This window comes from Balaenoptera physalus (genome assembly GCF_965194825.1).
Source record: "Balaenoptera physalus genome assembly, chromosome: 3".
Classification (NCBI taxonomy): Eukaryota; Metazoa; Chordata; class Mammalia; order Artiodactyla; family Balaenopteridae; genus Balaenoptera; species Balaenoptera physalus.
In genome coordinates, this window is record NC_138890.1 from 145366007 (window position 1) to 145385443 (window position 19437).

At 41.1% G+C, this 19437-nt stretch overlaps 1 long non-coding RNA gene across 8 annotated transcripts in view; it reads left to right on the plus strand.

The window, feature by feature from the left end:
* LOC309656887 overlaps positions 1-19437 on the plus strand; it is a 268342-nt gene that overhangs the window by 88848 nt on the left and 160057 nt on the right. For 7 of the 8 annotated variants that reach the window (XR_014261574.1, XR_014261575.1, XR_014261576.1 and 4 more), the window contains one exon: positions 11105-11225. This is a non-coding gene — a long non-coding RNA (uncharacterized lncRNA). Of the gene's footprint in view, positions 1-11104; positions 11266-19437 lie in introns of all 8 variants that reach the window. The other variant, XR_014261578.1, reaches the window with a different exon arrangement.

Genomic DNA, 19437 nt, shown 5'->3' on the forward strand with positions numbered 1-19437 from the left:
TCAAACCTTTGTTGAGTGAGTGAATGAGGGAAATACATGGGGGATCCTAATTGAGGTTCAAGGAAAGCTTCCTGTCAGAGGCGATGTTTAAGCCAGTGAATCTGTCAGATTAAAAAGTTGTTCAGATGCAGATGTAGAGAACAAACGTTTGGACACCAAGGGGGGAAGGGGGGATGGGATGAATTGGGAGATTGGAATTGACATGTATACACTACCATGTGTAAAATAGATAGCTAGTGGAACCCTGCCGTATAGTGCAGGGAGCTCGGCTCAGTGCTCTGTGGTGACCTAGATGGGGGGGATAGGGGTGGGAGGGACGTCCAAGAGGGAGGGGATATATGTATACATATAGCTGATTCACTTCGTTGTACAGCAGAAACTAACACAACATTGTAAAGCAACTATACCCCAATTTAAAAATAAATAAATAAAATGATCTGAACTACAAAAAAAGAAATGTTGTTCAGGTAAAGAAGGGAGGTAGATGCACTAGTATCTTCGGCAGAAGACTCAGCATGTGGGAAGTCCCAGAGATTAGTAAGAGTTTGTCACAACAGTGAAAGAAGTTGAGTGTGATTGGGTGATAAGGCGTGGAAAGGGTGGGGGAATGGAGAGAGCTGAGAATGGAGAGACAGGTAGGAGGCAGGTGTGGAGGGCTCTGAAGACCTAATGTGGAGTCTGGACTTTATCCTACCAACATAGGGATGCAAAATGGTACAGCCACTTTGGAAAACAGTTTTTCAGTTACTTATGAAGTTGCAAATACATTTACCATACAATCCAGAGATACCACTCCTAGGTATTTACCCAAGTGAAATGAAAACTTACTTTCACACAAAAGACGCTACGTGAGTTTTTATAACAGCCTTATTCTTAATTACCAAAAAGAACTGTTCTATATTTTGAATGCTGTGACGGTTACACCACTGTGTGTTTGTGAAAATCTGCATAATCATATACTCAAAAGAGTGATTTTTACTGCATGGAAATTACTCTTTGATTAAAAGAACTATGGGAGAGTTCTCAGCAGGAGAATAACACTGTCAGATTTGTGTTTCTAAAGGATTACTCTGCCTAGGGGACAGCAAGAATGGAAATGGGACCCCAATGAAGGGTCAATAGCAGTGGACCAGTTAACAGATGACTGCAGCTTGGACAAAGTGGGAATGGAAAAAGAGTAGAGGATTGAGACATATTTAGAAAGCAGAATCAGCAAGACTCGCTAATTAGATTAGGGGAATGAGACAGAGGGAGAAGTCAAGCATGATGCTAAGGAATCTGGATTGGGGGCAACTGGGTAGATAGTGGTGCCACTTGCCATATACGCATAGGACATGCACGAGGAGGAGCAGACCTTGGGGAGCACGTGGAGTGAGGATAACATGAGACAACAGTGGTACACGTCAGGAGTGTGATTAAGGTTTTCATCCGTTTGATTGGTTCTGTTGTACTTTAGCAAGGTAGCACATACCTGAGTGTTTACTTCTAGGGGCCTCTGTGCAGCCATAATCAAAATTCCACCTGTCTTATAAGATACCATGGAGACTTTCTGTTCTGTAGCATCAGAACACTTTCCTTTTCCAATCTTAGTGCTGCCATCGGGCTGATTAAGCCATGGAGAACACTCAATTTTTGTAGGTACAGCCGTATCCCTAAGAGAGTTACTAAGTCAGATGGTGGACAATTCCCCATGCTGACTACTATTTTCAAGGCAATTTTGAGATATAGCAACAAAATAAAAAGGTTTCAAAGAAAAGTCAATATAAATGCCCTGAAAAAGAGAGCTCTCTCCCTCCCAAAGCCTTTAGCACTTGCACACGGATGTGCCTTGGATGGTTTTGACTGTGCAGAGGAACAACGATCTTGCACACCCTCTTCTGCTTTGTCAGCTCCTTCTCTTCTCGGGCCCAGATAAAGCTGGAGTGTGATCTCCAGCCAAGCCACCTTCTACTATTTACATGTGACCCCAATTCTGTGTGGCCTGGCCTGGCAGGGAGAAACTCTAACTGAATGAGCGTGGCTCATGGCCTGGAGAGTGTAGGTTTCTTTCAGAACAGTCAGAATTCTCAACCAGTGTTTTAAGATTGAGCCTGAAAATATTCTTATGAAGTTAATTGGAAACTCTTGCCTCTCTATATATAAATAGGGAGGCTGAAATGAAGAGATATTCATTCTAGACAAATCAGCCTTGATTCTAAATAAGGATAATGGCAAAGTATTCGTTTCTTCGTTTTCCCTAAAACACCTTACTCTCGCCTTAGAGGCATGTTGCAAGTTTATGGGCTTTCTAAATGTCACATTCAATGAAATTGCTTTTTAATGGTTACCTCTTGGTGGGTGGGATTATGGCGTGGGTTTGATGGTCTTTATAATTGTCTGTGATTTCTGGTTTTTTTATAATCAGCATGTATTACCCTTATGACTGGGAAGAAAATGAAAGAAACTTCCTAAAAAACCAGTAGGCACAGTATGAAACCATTTTTAAAAGAAAATGGACATATGAGATTGCACAACCAAATGTTAATAGCAGTCATCATGTCTGACTGGGAATATGGGTAATTTTTCTTTGCTTCCTGGTGCTTCCTAGTGTTTTTCCAATTTTTCTTTTTTTGATGAATACAGATTACTTCTGGAATCAGAAAAAAAAAAAGAAAAAATCCTTTCAAAAATTCTGTGTAGCATTCCTCTCCTCAATTAAGGCAGTAGAATTCTGAGGGTGAGGAAACTGGCCTTCAGTTGTGACCCTGAAGGTAATCAGCTGTGTGACTGGAGGAAAGTCACATCCAGTGGAGCAGTCCATGGCTTAAAAGACGGATCATAATATTAGTGCCATCTACCCGCTAGGGATGTCAGGTCCCAACAAGCAAACGCCTGTGAGATACTTGGAAGGAAGATACTGAGCTGGATGCCACAGCTAGAACTGCTGTTCCATAAATATTCTGTTCAATATTGTTCAGGGAACATGTTGTAATTTGAAGGCACATTATTTTTATTTTGAGGGAAGAGACTAAATCACAGTTATTAAGCCAATCTCCTGTACTTTGGCACTTCTTGTGCCGACTGATGTCATGTGAGAGCAGAAGGGGGGAAAGTTTGTCCCTATATGCATTGGCCTCCTGCCACCATCCAGGCTCAGGCCAAGGGATCTGGCCCCAGGAGACGGAGAGCCGGCAGGGGTACGGGGGGCTGGGGCACTGCCAGCTCTGGGAATGGGCTGCTCCCCTTGATTTGGACAGGGATTCTGGGAAATCTGCAGCTGCTGCCCCTTGGAGTCTTGGTTACTGAGCCTGAATCTTCCACGAAGACAGACAATCAGACCCTCTGACCAGCGAAGCACGATTCTTGGCTACACATTGACAGAAAATCTACGGCTCCATAAGGGAACTAAAGCCATTGTTCTCTTCCAGTTAAAAGTCATATAATTATCAGTGTTCAGTCATATAGTTTTATGGCTGTGATGACTCACACAGAGTCTCTGTAAGAAGGAAAAAAGATGACATGGAAAGAACAGCTTGTAGATCAACCTGTTCAAGTAGGAGAGATTATCTATCTATCTATCTGTCAGTCTCTCTGTAATGTGAGAGAGAGAGAGATTTATATTTCTTTGTATTTCTTCGAATTTGAAGTTTCACTAAGCATTTCATAATATATTCCCATGATACTTCTCTTCCTCTCCCTCCCCAGGCGTGGAAACAGAATTTATTTATTCTAGGAATTCATGTTAATTCAAGTTCTTCTGTCGCTCGGCACTAGTGGAGGGGGTGGGGACTGCTTTCAAAAGCTCATATTCCGATCACACTTTTGCTAAGTCCTCTTTATCGTCACGATTGGTATATTGGTAGAACTAAGGATCCTTGAATTGCCTTTTCTCTATTATACCTGCTTTATTTTTCCATATGCCTAAAAGAAAGAAAAGTTTTTCCCCCACTTTTCAAGCGATGTTAGGAGTCATCCTGTGGTTAGAAAAACAGCAAGCAAAGCTTAAGATTATGAATATTAAAACCGGATGTTGGAAGACATCTTGAGGTAATTTGTTTACTCCCAGTGTGACTAAAGTGCCTTTAAGCTGCTTACAGAGGTGGTCAGCTCTCTTACTTCTCTAGCAGGATATAAAATAAGATGGGCCCTATTGCTCAAGCTCCAAAGCTGAGGGCAGTGGGTGCTAGACCATCAGCAGGACTTGCTATGAGGTTGGAACCAGCTTTGCAACCCGTAGTGCATCACTACCTTCCCCTGCTCATATAAAAGGCAACAACGATGCTGAAAGAAGCTTAGTAAGAGAGGATTTCTCTGAGCCCAGAATATTTCGTCCCCTTCCCCTACTCAAATCAAATGTGTGATGGGAGTGAGGAAGGATAGAGGATACTGGGGTTCGGGCCAAGAGGAGAGAATAAATCTTGCCCATTTACCCCTGAACTAGTTGCTTGCATTACTATAGAAACCAAAGGCTGCCATGGATTTAAAAAGAAATTTTAAAAAATACCTATTTATTTATTTGGTTGCACCAGGTCTTAGTTGCAGCAGGCGGGCTCCCTAGTTGCGGCTCCCGAGCTCCTTAGGTGCGGCTCACCAGCTCCTTAGGTGTGGCACGCAGGCTCCTTACTTGTGGCATGTGAACTCTTAGTTGCAGCAGGCATGTGGGATTTAGTTCCCTGACCAGGGATCGAACCCAGGCCCCCTGTATTGGGAGCACTGCACCACCAGGGAAGTCCCTAAAAAGAATTTTGAGAAGAGTTTGACAAGTATTCTCCAGAGTTGACAGGTCACAGGGCCTACAAAATTCCAAAGGGGAAAGATTGATGGAACTGTCCCCAGTGGTTGGGAGAAGAGAGAGGGCTGGTGGGACAGTAGATAACACTGCCTTCTAGGGTGGGCAAGAGTAGGCATCATCCTGTCATCTGTGGGTCGGGGGGGCCACCTTAGGTGGAAGCCAGGCTCTGTTTGCCTTGAAAGCACCCCACCCAAAGGGTCTGTCCACAGGGACTACACAGCCCAGCAGAAAGAGACTGAAGGCTCAACTGTCATGTGGGAGCTGAGGGGGTCATGAGTGGTCAGCCAGGAGACATTAATCTCCTCAGGGAGATGTGCCCAGCAAGGAGGTCTCCAAAGAACAAGCAAAAAGGAAGGATGAAAGAAAAAGCCAGGATTTGCCATGTAGAGGGCACACAACCGTGGTGCTACAGTGCTGGTCAGTAAGGTTCTGCCCCTGTCCTTCTCCCTGCTCCCCTTACCCTGGCTCTGGAGGCGTTAGAGCAGCAGCGTAAGCTGGGGAGAGGGTGTTACAGGGTGAAAAAGGAACCGATCAATACCCTCCTCCCTTCCTTAATTCAAGTATTTGAGCCCGGGGCAGGCCTGCAGTTGGGCAGGAGAGGAGCTTCGAAATGCATGAGAGATTGAAGTTTTGGGTTAGACAAACTGGACTGCTTACCTGAGAATGAGGCATCCTTGAAACGTGACTGACTGGAAAAGACAAGGGGTCAACTTGAGTTCCCACCAAGGTGCGAGGAAAAGAGATCCAACCGACAGAGAAGGTTAGCCGTCAGTGGGTGGGAGAAAAACGAATTTGTTCCATGAGGGTTCAGCCCCTTAATATTTCAGTTATCTGAGCAAGGATTCCACAAAGAGGCATCTTTGCATACCGTGGATTTGTGAAACTTTGGAGACACGCGGTCTCGGTACTTGACTTATAAAAATATTGCTTTCCTTTCTTCAGCGCTCACCTTGGCAAACCTCTGTCTTTGATCAGCTGATCTAGTCTAGTTCTGGATTTGAAGAGCTTCTCTCTTCCACTTACTCTGAAGAGACTTTCCTAGTAAGAGCTGTGTAGATAGTCCAGAATGTAAAACTGAAACCTCGAAAGGCAAGTTTTCTGTTCAAGTATAATATCAAGTATTTTTAAAGCACAACTGGGAAGGCTTTCTCTGAAAGAAGATTCCGTTTTTAATAGAATCCTAGTGTTTGGTAAATAAGTGCACAGTGATTAAGACACCAAACTCAGAGCCTGGCTGTGTCTCTTCCTAATTGTGTGACCTTGAGCAAACTACATAACCTCTCTATTCTTCAATTTTCTCCTTTTATAAATAGAGGTGGTAATAGGTACCTATCTCATAGAGTTTTAAGGATTTAGTGGATTGCAACATGTAAAGTGCTTAGAACAGGGTCTGGTACCATGGTAAGCACTTCAGAATGCTAATCATTGTTGCAGACTGTGTCAGAGCCCAAGTCATATCTTCTTTTTTTTTTTTTTTGAATTATTGAATTTTATTTTATTTATTATTTTATACAGCAGGTTCTTATTAGTTATCTATTTTATACATATTAGTGTGTATATGTCAATCCCAATCTCCCCCGAGTCATATCTTCTTGGCACTCCAGAATTTCCTGTGCTAGTTCCCACGGACACCCATAGCTTCCTGTCTCTTTCTTCTCTTCCTGAGGGTGTTCTTTGGCAGCACGAGTGAGCTCAGCCCAAGTGTACGGCAGGTCAGAAGTGCCAGGAGTTAACACCCCAGGAGGGACCCCTCATCAATGAGTGCTGGTGTTGGAGGACCAATACCCCAGCTCCCTTGTGCCTCAGTGAGTGGTTTCTGAGGCAGGTTCCACACAAGCTCTCAGAGCATCCCCAGTGGGATGGAGCCCCAGTCATCCACAGCAGTAACTCATCCATTAATGCAGCGTGTATTGGTTTGCCTCCCTTCTTCCTCACCTCCCCCCTCCTCTTTCATGGCTCCTAAGATCACCTCCCAAATAAATGACTTAAACACAAATCCTTAGCTTACTGGGGAGCACTGGGGAAACCAAAACTAAGACAGCTCTCTTATATGTAAGTCTTCTAGATGCTTAAAATTCTATCTTATATATTTTTCATATCACCCACAACCCATGGGAATTGCAGAGCTCACAATAGGAGTTCCAGTACTTGTTGATTTTTAATTTTAGATCATCTCCATTATTCAGTATCTCTCCCTGAATCCCCTTGAGCTTCAAATGAGAACTGTACCCCCAGAATTTCAGGTGGATGGATAGTTATCCTTTTCTTCAATGGCTTCACTCAGAGGGTTCCAGGGCTCTGGTTTTGCTCACTTCTGTGCTCTCAGAGCCAAACACAGTGTCTGGCGTTACAGTACTCCATAAAACTCTACTGCTTCACCAACCAAAACCCTGTCCTTCATGTTAAATCTAACTTGCTGCAAATTAAACCCCAAATAATAAGAAAGCTTCAGAAAACTGATTCTGTAGAGTAAGTATCAATAGAACAGCCTAATAATTGTGTGGAGATGGTCGAGACTTGCACTGTTTTGTACAGTAGCCACTGGCCATGTCTGGCTACTGAGCATGTGAAATGCAGCCAGTCTGAATTGAAATGTGCTGTCAGTGTAACGTGCACATCAGAATTTGAAGATTTAGTACAAAAGAAGAAGAAGAAGAAAAAAGAAGTGTGAGATAGCTCATTACTAATTTTTTTATAAATTACATGTTGAAATATTTTGGATATATTACTAAAATTAATTTATAATATATGACTAAAATTAAATATATTACTAAAATAAATTTCACCTTTTTCTTTTTACTCTTTTCAACATAGCTGCTAGAAAATTTAAATTACACATGTGGCTTATGTTATATTTTTATTGGGCAGTGCTGGTCTAGAGAGTTCTCACACCCATCCTTAGCTATGATGGCTCTTTCTCAACTGTCTCGCATGGGTGGTAATTTTCCTATTCAACCTCTAACTGAACATTTTGGGGGTAATTTTCCTGTGCCAGAGACTGGATACATGAAGGCTCCACATCACTTGCTACTTGAGACTGGGGTGAGGTAACAAGAAAGGAGGAAGATCTGACCCAGCCAGAGTCTGGGTCCCACCTTCTAACCTGATACATGCATGCTCTTCTTGGTTCCCAGAGCGGGAGTAAAGTAGTTAAAGCCGTAACATGTCAGTAACAAATAATCAGAATCCAATGCCAGTGTTTTTACTAGTATGTCTCTGCTTCCATTTGGTTTGTTGGTTTCTCGGTCTATGATGTGCCTGAGTAGTGTAATTTCCTCCTGACTCAGTTGAATAACCTGAGAATTTAGAATCCAGAGATGTATGCTTGAATGGAGGATATGCGTTTTCTAGTCATTGAGTGAGTCACTTAACCTTTTAAGTATCAGTTTCCAACCCTGTGAAATGAGCACAGTGATACCTGACCATGTATCCCACAGAACTGCTATGAGGAGCAAATCAGAGAGTGGGCAGGTTGGATTTACGTGGACCAGACTCTGGGATGAGTTCCTGAAATGACCCCAATTTAGGGAGATGCAGAAGCTTTGACTTTGACTAAAATGTCCCAGAGGGCATCTGGTGGCTGATAAACTCTTCTTCTTCCCTTCATTGAATATCTCAATATAAAGTCTGGGAGAATATAGATCAAAATACCTGTTGTGGTTAATTAACTTAAATAAGTGTCTATATGATGTATTGGTTAGTATGATAATTATCCGTAGGGCTTTGTTTGTTTTTATAGCTATGCACAGAATTTCATTCTTGAGAATTCCAAGGAACAAAAGGTTATTGGCATCCTCTCCAGAAACAAAGAACAGCTGCATTTATTTGGGGCATTTCCCAGGCTGCTCCTTTCTCCATGTGTGAAGGCTGCTGTTGATCTGTCATACCAACACTGAAGAGGGAGATTGAGCTCTTACCAGTGTCCTTCAGCAGCGCTCACCCAGCTGCCAGGGGTGCCATATGGATACTCTGCTGTGTCTTATAACCCCATGGCGGTGGCCTTAGGCAAAGGGAGCTCTACCAACACTGGCCTTTCCCTTAAAGTACACAGTGGTGACCATGGAGCCCCAGTGGAGGAAAGTCCCGGAATGTCCCTGCTTCTACCAGGCTGATCTCATCCTGACAATTGCTGCCATATATAGAAGGCTCAGACTGTCAAGGCTGGAAGAGTCTTGAGAGGGTTGAATGTGCCTCAACTCTGGCTGCCCATTAAAATCTCCTGAGGAGATTTTGAAAATACTCAATGCCTAGTCAGCCTTGATGCTAATATTCTGATTTAATTGAATTGCAACAGGGTCCTGGCATTTGGTGCTTTATAAAAGCTCTTCAGGGTTGAGAACCACTGGACTGAAATCAGGACTAGAACAACTGTCTCTCCGTATCTCATCCAGACAGTTGGAGAGAACATGGCTTCAGACTCAGACATCTTTGAATTTTGGATTCTGCCTCACTTACTCATTAACTGAGGGCTTGAACAAACTATTCTCATTGTCTTGCTTATAAAACAGGAAAAGTAACACTAATGTCAGAGCATGTTGGGGAAAACTAAGTATAAAGATTTATGTCTGTTTTCTCCACTCATTGTAAGCAACTTGAGGATAGGGACCATCTGGTAATTTAAAATAACATTGAATTGAGCAACTACTATGTGACAGACACAGCAAATACAACATTTATTTTATCTCACTCAAGCCTCACAAAACAACTCCATGTGAGTCAAAGAACAATGTCATGCAGTGAAGCATATAAGACACAGATAAGTTAACTGTATGCTCAGGGTCTCACAGACCACAGCAGAGCCAGGGGTTGAACTCAGATCTTGCTGACTCCAGAGTTCATTATCTGAATCGATGCACTACAATGTTTCCCTAGACTGTGCTAAATGTTGTATCCCTAGCCCCTAGCATGACGCCTGCCACTTGGAAGGTATTCAATAAATATTCAATGAATGAATAAGAATGAAAAGTTGTAAATGAATGAGTAAATGATGAATGAATGAAGTACCTAGCTCATAGTAAACAATCAATTAATATTAGTACTTTTCTCTGTTGATCAGACCTCTCTGCTATCTTCAACAGAAGTAACATGCAATAAACAAAATTATAATGCCTTATATTATTGCCATAGGAAAATGAAAGGGGATTAACAACAGATCAACCCCATTCTTTCATGTACTATTAGGCAGGATATGATTTTAACTCAGAGCATGTTGATAGTTCCAGATCAGAAAAACAAATATCAATTCATGCCAGTTTTAGACTCCTCTCATTCTTCCAAATTATTATTTGGACATTAGCTGTCAACATATTTTATATATTTCCTACATGTATTCTGAACGCAGCTGTGCTAAAACTGAGGGCCGATTTCATCACACGAGAGCAGCTTGGAATGGTCAGAAATGCACGATATGTGGGGTCAGGCAGCCTGAGTTCGGACTTTGGCCATTCACTTCCCAGCTGTGAAGCTTTAAGCCCAAGCATCTCAAATAAAGTATTCATGCCCTAGAGGTTTGGGACATTATGCTGTTAAGGTCTCAGAGATGCAAGATAAACACAATGCATTCATCCATTCATTTAAGCAAATATTTGCTGAATGCCAGCCATTGAATTATAAGTGAAATGAACAAGATAAAGTCACTGTTCTCATGGAGCCTGAGATTCTTCAGAGACATATAATAAATAAGACATTTTCAAACACAGATTAATGCTATCTTTAAAAAACAAGATAATATGAAGTTATTTTTAAAAGGCTTCGTAGGGGGCTTCCCTGGTGGCGCAGTGGTTGAGAATCTGCCTCCCAATGCAGGGGACACGGGTTCGAGCCCTGGTCTGGGAAGATCCCACATGCCGCGGAGCAACTGGGCCCGTGAGCCACAATTACAGAGCCTGGGCGTCTGGAGCCTGTGCTCCGCAACAAGAGAGGCCGCGATAGTGAGAGCCCCGCGCACCGCCATGAAGAGTGGTCCCCACTTACCGCAACCAGAGAAAGCCCTCGCGCACAGAAACGAAGACCCAACACAGCCATAAATTAATAAATTAATTAATTATTTAAAAAACCGGCTTGGTAGCAAGTTTATTTTAAGAGGGCTGGTAATGGATTATTATTGGTTGTCTACCCAGAGTCCACTTTCCCCTTTCTAATGGTATGCTGTTTTCAATTTGATGTTTACTGTTGCCGCATGCCACCCATGGGATGGGTACTGATTGACTTAGCCAAACATATTCAACTCCCCGTTGGTTTAGGGGAGCTACCTAAGCTAAACAGTCCAGTCGGGTAAATCTTGGGATTCTGGCATGCAATCCTGAGCATTTTTTTTTGTGCTTTTCCTCTCAGAATCAGAGGATAAAGACATAAAGACAAGGACTGTTGGAGCCATTTTGCCACTAAAATGGAAGGAGCTTAAGAATGGAGCCGACAAGAAGAGAAGGGTGCAGTGAGTGGATCCCACTGGGAGGTAAGCTGACTCTGAGACTTGCCTTATCTCTGAACTTCAGGTGATAAAAGTGAATAAATTCTTTTACTGTATTGCTTAAGCTAATTTGAGCCAACTTTTCTGTTTCTTGCACCAGAGAGTTCATAAAGGATACAGAATTTGGTTCCAGGAGTAGGGTGCAGTAAACACAAACCTAAAATGTGGACTTGTCTGAGCAGAGGTGATGATGTGAAGAGCAGTGGCCTGCTGGGACTCAGGCCTGTGCCTACAAGGCACATCAGGGAAAATGGTAGGAAAAATCTAGGATCTGGTATTACAGCAAGGTCCTACAATAAAGCAACAATCTTTTTTTTTTTTTAATATCTTTACTGGAGTATAATTGCTTTACAATGTTGTGTTAGTTTCTGCAGTATAACAAAGTGAATCAGCTATATGTGTACATATATCCCCATATCCCCTCCCTCTTGTGTCTCCCTCCCACCCTCCCTATCCCACCCCTGTAGGTGGTCACAGAGCACCAAGCTGATCTCCCTGTGCTATGTGGCTGCTTCCCACTAGCTATCTATTTTACATTTGGTAGTGTATATATGTCCACACCACTCTCTCACTTCGTCCCATCTTACACTTCCCCCTCCCTGTGTCCTCAAGTCCATTCTCTACGTCTGCATCTTTATTCCTGTCCTGCCCCTAGGTTCATCAGAACTATTTTTTTTTTTAGATTCCATATATATATATGTTAGCATACGATATTTGTTTTTTTCTTTCTGACTTACTTCACTTTGTATGACAGACTCAGGTCCATCCACCTCACTACAAATAACTCAATTTCATTTTTTTTTTTTTTTTAACATCTTTATTGGACTATAATTGCTTTACAATGGTGTGTTAGTTTCTGCTTTATAACAAAGTGAATCAGTTATACATATACATATGTCCCCATATCTCTTCCCTCTTGCATCTCCCTCCCTCCCACCCTCCCTATCCCACCGCTCTAGGTGGTCACAAAGCACCAAGTTGATCTCCCTGTGCTATGCGGCTGCTTCCCACTAGCTATCTATTTTACGTTTGGTAGTGTATATATGTCTGTGCCACTCTCTCACTTTGTCCTAGCTTACCCTTCCCCCTCCCCATATCCTCAAGTCCATTCTCTAGTAGGTCTGCATCTTTATTCCCATCTTGCCCCTAGGTTCTTCTGACCATTTTTTTTTCTTTCTTTTCTTTTTTTTTTAGATTCCATGTATATGTGTTAGCATGTGGTATTTCTTTTTCTCTTTCTGACTTACTTCACTCTGTATGACAGTCTCTAGGTCCATCCACCTCACTACAAATAACTCAGTTTTGTTCCTTTTATGGCTGAGTAATATTCCATTGTATATATGTGCCACATCTTCTTTATCCATTCATCTGTTGATGGACACTTAGGTTGCTTCCATGTCCTGGCTATTGTGAATAGTTAAAGCAACAATCTTAAGATGAAGTGACCTGTCTGAGAGCAGAAGAAAGAAAGTATGGTTTTGCTTAGAAGGCCCTCTCTGGGTATGACTGCAAGAAAAATTACTGGAATCTATCAGTGTTACAAAAACCAAATACTCGACTCTAAGTTAAGGTTCATACAGGTAAAGACAAGAGGTAAAGCTGGGGCAAAAGACAAGCCTGTCCACTTAGGTCACTCTTAAATACTTCCTATGAAACAGTCCCCACCTGACAAAGCAAATAAGCGCAGCTGTGATGGAATCAAGGACAGGGAACAAATCATTCCACTCCAAGTTATTGTCAGAAACTGTCCGGAAGCAGAAGCCAAGATAAAAGTTGCAGCCATTACATTGAGGTCTAAGGGGATGGTAATACAACAGAGGCCTGCTGTTAGACAACAGAACTTCCTAAACTCAAATACAACCAGAGGCAAGCATTCTGTCCATGGTTTCTAGACTGCAGAAGTGACTAGTCAAATATCTTGATGATAACTAAACCTATAAAGGAGCTGTATTACCAAAGACATCTCAATCCTGGACAACCACAGTCTATGACTGCTCAAACCCTATGGCAATCTCAGACTCTTTGAAGTCACACACACAGAAAAGGGGATGCTAAAATTATGCAGCCCCTGGAAAGGGAAACTTCTCTAGATATGTCAGTGAACAAAGAAAAGCCTCCAAAAGAAGAAAACCAGAGGCTGCCAGATTGATTGATTAACTACTCCTCCACTGACAAAGCATTATCAGACCATGATGCTAAGAAAAAGGAAGAAAATCCTTAGTACCAGCATTTCCAAGCCAGAGTCCTTAGACTCCCCCTGATTAGACTGTTTAAGTCATGTTCGCATCCCCAGGTCACATACCCATCCCAGGGGAATTATGTCTTTTATGTATTATTTGCCAGTGTGTGCCTGTGTTCATGCGGGTGTGCGTTTTGCCAATTCTCATCTTTTATAATTGAGATTTCTTTAATTGAAGTTACCTATATTCTTTCTCTACTATTATATATTGAATGTGTTGGTGACTGATACATTTGTTTTAACAAAGCAAGAAGAGCTACACCCAGACTGAAAGAAAAAGTTTTTATAGCACCCAGAAGTCTTGGACTTGGAACTAGATGTAGTAATTGGATGATACTTTGGTTGTCTCTTTTGGGGGACAGAATGAGTGTACTGTATGTAGGTATGAATGAAGACTTTAAAAAATGCATGTGTGGGAGGATGGGTGTATGTAGGTGTTGCATAGTCAAAGGGGTGGACTGTCTAAAACCACTTAATGTGTATCCTAGGATTGAGCAAATAAGTTACTATATTATGGAAAATGAGAACCAGGTTTCTCATGGTCAGGACAGGAAGTTATAAATAAGGAAAGGGGAAAGACTAGAGTGAATGTAGTGTTGGATTAGCATTGGAGGTTATCAACATAGACTCATGGCTTTTAATCTGTAGATGCATATAGAAATAGACATAAATATATGCCTCTGTGTTCGCACATTTATTTCCTAGCTCAATCTGCAGAGACAGCCTAGAAGCAATGCCAGTAATAATAAACACACTAATTGCTCAGATCTTGGTTTCTGAACACTATTCTCCAATAAAAGTTCTGTGGAGAAATGGCTGATTCTAGGCAGAGGAAGTATAAGATAGTCAAGAAATGTCTCATGATGCCAAAAAATAAGGAAGTATTAAAAAAGAAATGATGGGAATATGTCAAAAGGGCACAGGAGCCTATTTGAAGGAGCTCCCACCTATCAAATCTGAGACAATTTGAACAACAAAATAAATAATACTAGTAATGGATTATAAATCATAGAATAAAATAAGAATCCACAAACTGTACTGATATAAACAAACAAACAGATAAGTGGGAGAGAAGAAAAAGTAAAATTCCAACTAATAAATGTAGAAGGAATAATGTCAAACATTTGTTAAACACCACAGTGATAACTGTTTCAAGCAAGATTTATCAATAGATGCTAAAACCAGTAGACAAAAGTATAATGAGAAACAGGATATTTACATAATCTCAAAAAAACTCCCCCAAAGTTTCTTATTAATTACAAAGGGGAAAATAGTAACATTATTATACAGAAAGATGGCAGGCACCACCTTAATTTAGTGATCAAAGTTTTCATCAGTATAATGGTCCAAGTCATCATCATTTGTCTTTGGTTATGATGCACTCAGATGGATATAGCACCACTCTGCAGTATTTATTCCAAAAATGTATAACCTGAACTTAAATTATGAACAAACATCAGGCAAACCCAAATCGAGGGCCATTCTACAAAATAACTGACCAACACGCTTCAAAAATGTCAAGATAGTGAAAGACAACAAAAATGATTCCAGACTAAATGAAACTAAGGAGACATAACAACCAAATACAAAGTGTGATCCTGGATTAGGTCTTGAACCAGAAAAAGGACATTAGTGGGACAATCGGTGGTATTTGTAAAAGACAACAGTATCGTATTAAAGAAAATTTCCTGAGTTTAATCTTTGTGCAGAGGTTATGGTAGATGTTAACTTTTGGAGAATCTGGGTGAAGAGAACACAGGAAGTCTTTGTAGTATGTTTATAACATGCTTGCAAGTGAAATCATTTCAACATGAAAAGTTTAACATATTTTAAATTAACTTTTAAAAAATGAAAAAAAAATCCTCAGCCTTTAAAATGTTTCCATGGTCACCCCTTCTTTAAAACTTTTCCTGACCCCTTAATTATTGTAATTCCATAGTTATGTTTCCTTCTATATTATAACGGTTTCTATTATGACTCAGAGGTTCATAGACTGACAGCCTGTAAGCTAAATTGACCTTCAATCATTTTTATGTTTGGCTGGCACAAAGGTTTTCCCATCCCCACAAATTTGATTTGTCACAGCTCCCAACTACTCTTTATTATCTTAAACATCAGGCTAATTTTACTCATTTATAATACCAAAATTTTTTTTAGTAGTTTAAACATTTCTACCAAAATCTTGAAATCTTGTGCAACAAATTAAGCAAAATATGTTTTCATATATAACTTGATTTTAGACTCTGTTCAAATAATCATATTCACTGATTCACTGGGTCTGAGTAAATGTTCACTGGACTTTTATTACATCATGAAAATAAGTGCTATTTCATGTTTGACTCAGAAATAGCCATTAGTCACCAAATTCCTAACACTGCTCTTTGAGTTTAATAGCAGTTTAGATCAATCACAAAATATATGAAAATGAGGAGATTCAGAGAGATTCTGAATTTATTACTCATTTCTCAGAAACTCTAGGGGCTGTTGGTTTAGGGATTACATCATCTCTTCCAGAGTCTTCCTCTACCCCATAATCTAATCACCTGGATGCTACTCCCAGAGATTCAGATTGAATTCCTGTGCAGTAGGGCCTAGGCATTCATTCATATATATATATATATATATTTAGGTTTCCCAGATGATTCTAATGTGCACCTACATTGGAGAATCACCGATCATCCTTGGTTATGTTTGGGGGAATGGCGCACCCATTGTCCTGGAACAGGGGGTTATAACAGGAACTTGACAAAGTTTACCCCTTCCAATACCCCTTGATATGAGGTGGATCACTGAGAAGAAATTATACATTAAAAATTCCTGGGGAGTTTGTTAAGCATGCAGATTCCAGGATCACACCCTCATAGATTCTGATTCAGTATTTCTATTGCACACTATGCTAATTACCGGTTAGCTACTTCATAAAAAGAAGACCTACAGCTCACTCTTTTTCAAGGCTTTATTTCTGAATCACTTGTCCTGACCCACTCATTCCTCCCACCACTTTGCCTCTTCTTAATCCCGCAAACGTCCACATTTATTGCTCATGTTCTTTTCCATCTTCAACTTTCCCATTGGACTTAACTTCTGGCATTTTCTTCTTGGCTCCTCATTCACCGTAGTATGATCTCCCTCAGTGAACCTGCTTTAGCTTGTCTTGGGAAACTGCCCACACAATAGGCCCATTCTTCCCAGAGATTTCTCCTCTTCAGATTCACCTCCCCCATCTTCCACATGCTGGATTTACCCCAGCTTGAGCCTTCCTGTATTAGTTGATTAAAAAGCCACCTTAAAACTTTACGGCTTTAACACAACAAATATGATTCTATGGGATAAGTAGATGTTTCTTCTAGTCTGGACCAGCTGGGCTGCAGTGGGTCTCACTCACATCTTTGAGACCTCAGTTGGGACGGCTGGGACAGCTCGGGGCCTCTCTCCACGTGCTCTCTTATCCTCCAGTAGGTCAGCCTGGGCTTCTTCAAATGGTGGTGGAAGGGCTCTATAGGATCAACAAGAGAGGGCAAGCCCCAACAAGCAAATCTTTCTTCAAATTGCTGCTTGCGCTACATTTGCTGACGTCCCATTGACCAAAGCAAGTCACTGGCCAAACCTAAAGCCAATGTGGGAAGGGGCTATTTAAAGGCATAAATCACTGGTGCCCATTACTACAAAAGTAGACTATAGCCTTCCCCCTAATTCCAATTATTTATGCCCCTTTCGTGTGCAAATTCTACTGTCTTCCTCTGAACCGCCCCCACCCCCACCCAAATCTCATTTAACTATAGTGTTAGGCTCAGAGTCTAGAGTCTTGTGATTTCTATCAAGTTCAAATGAGGATGAGGCAGTTCCTTGGCTGTGACTTTTTTGGATCCAGAAACCTGTAAATGAAAGAGACAAGTTCTATGCTGTGCACACACTCAACAAACAGTGCAAGCCAGAGACAGGACAATTGCAGTAAATATTTCCATTCAAAAAGGGAATTAAAGGAAAACACATAGACACACTGACTCCTAAGAATTCTGGAATCCTGCCAGGCACATGTTGCCAAGTTTCCCTATTCCGATAGCAGGACCCAGATCTGCTCCCCGGGAGTAGTTTCCCAATCCATTGTTCTCCATTGCTCTTGGCGCCTCTGTCCATCTCTTGGCTTTACCTTCTGAAACAACCTTCCTTTTCCAAAAGAAGCAGCCTGTGTTGGCCCCTGAGTAGCTTTCTGACCCTACCCCTTACTCAAAAAAAAAAAAAGTTGGGGGCTCAAAGGCCATTTTGCAATTTGTGAAATCTCAGACCCTTTTACTCCAAGCTGGCTATGGTTTTGTTTTTTGTTTGTTTTTAATTAAGACTTTATTAAAGCAGTTTTCAGTTCACGGCAAAATTGAGGGGGAAGTGCAGAGATTTCCCATATATCCCTGCCCTCACACATGCATAGCCCCCCATTATCAACATTTCCCCCCGAGATGGTACATTTGTTACAATCACTGAACCTACATTGACACATCTTCATCACCCAGAGTCCATAGTTACATAGGGTTCATTCATGGGTTTGGGCAAATGTATAATGATACATATCCTTCATTATGGCATTATACAGAGTATTTTCAGTGCTCTAAAAATCCTCTGTGCTCTGCCTGTTCATCCCCAACAAACCCTGGCAACCACTGATCTTTTTACTGTCTCCATAGTTTTGCCTTTTCCAGAATGTTACTATGGTTTTGTTTTTTGTTTTTTTGTTTTAGTACAACTCTCTTTAAAATGTCATAGGTGTTCTATTATTGTAACTTATGTCCACTACATGTTCCAAGCCACATCGATAATTCTTTCTGAGACTGGAATATCTCTACTTTGAGCATGTTTGGCTGCTATGGAACAATATCCTAAGATTCTTAGAAGATGTTCCACCTGAGATATTCCACTGGAAACCACCTTGTAAAACCCTAAACCCCAAATTCATGAACAAGTAAGTTTCAAAAAAAGAATGGGAAGGAATCGTTTCTGCAAGAACAGGAAGGGTAACAACACAGAGAGAGACCGGGAATTTGCACCGAACCAGATCTGGGATACTCCGTTCTCACTGGATGTTGCGTGCATGGGTTGAACTTGATTGAAGGCACAAGACTGGGCAAACAGCCATAATTTGACAGGTGCTGTCCCAAGGTATATTCAGTTTCCTGAAGTATTTTTTTTAAATTTAACATTATTTTACATGTATGTTTGCAAGTTATTTTATGGTATTTGTCATATGTTGTTTTAAATGGTTGTCCATCAAATTAATATGTCATCATTTACCAGTCCCCTGTAGTACCTTATTTAGGCAGTTTTGGTTTTCTGCTATTAAGATAACTCTGCTATCATCATCTCTATAAATTTTTACTTTTGAGTTCATTGACTGATACATTCTCCAATCTTTTAAGAATTGGATCACTGGTTAATAGTATAGAAACATACTTGAGGCAAGTGAGCTAAGTGTCCAGTGTTTTCTAGAAGGATTGTAGCAATTTATAACACTGTCATCAGCCTACCTATTTCCCTGAAGACTTATCATCATTGAATTTTATCATTTTTCTTTTTTAGAATTTAGCAGACAAAATGGCCTCTCCTGGTTTTAATTTCCATTTCTGTAACTTCTAAGTAGAACAATAATTCTTCCTTCTGTTAAATTACCCAGAGTCATTTTTCTTGTGTGAAGTCTGCGCCAGTTGTAGAGTGTAAAATGAACGTTACGTTCAGCTTCAAATGATAGAAACAAGAAAATCCGAAGGACAAAAAATTTAACAGCGTTTTTTTTCTTTCTCACATAAAAGAAGTCTGGGAACAGTCCAGTGCTGCCAGACACTCCAAGTTGTCAGGGACCCCGGCTTGGTCAATGTTATTGCTCTATAACCCTTAGCAACAGGATCTGCGTTCCAGTTGGCAGGAAGGAGATGAGGGGATGTGGGTGAGGGTGGGATAAGCCACTTCCCT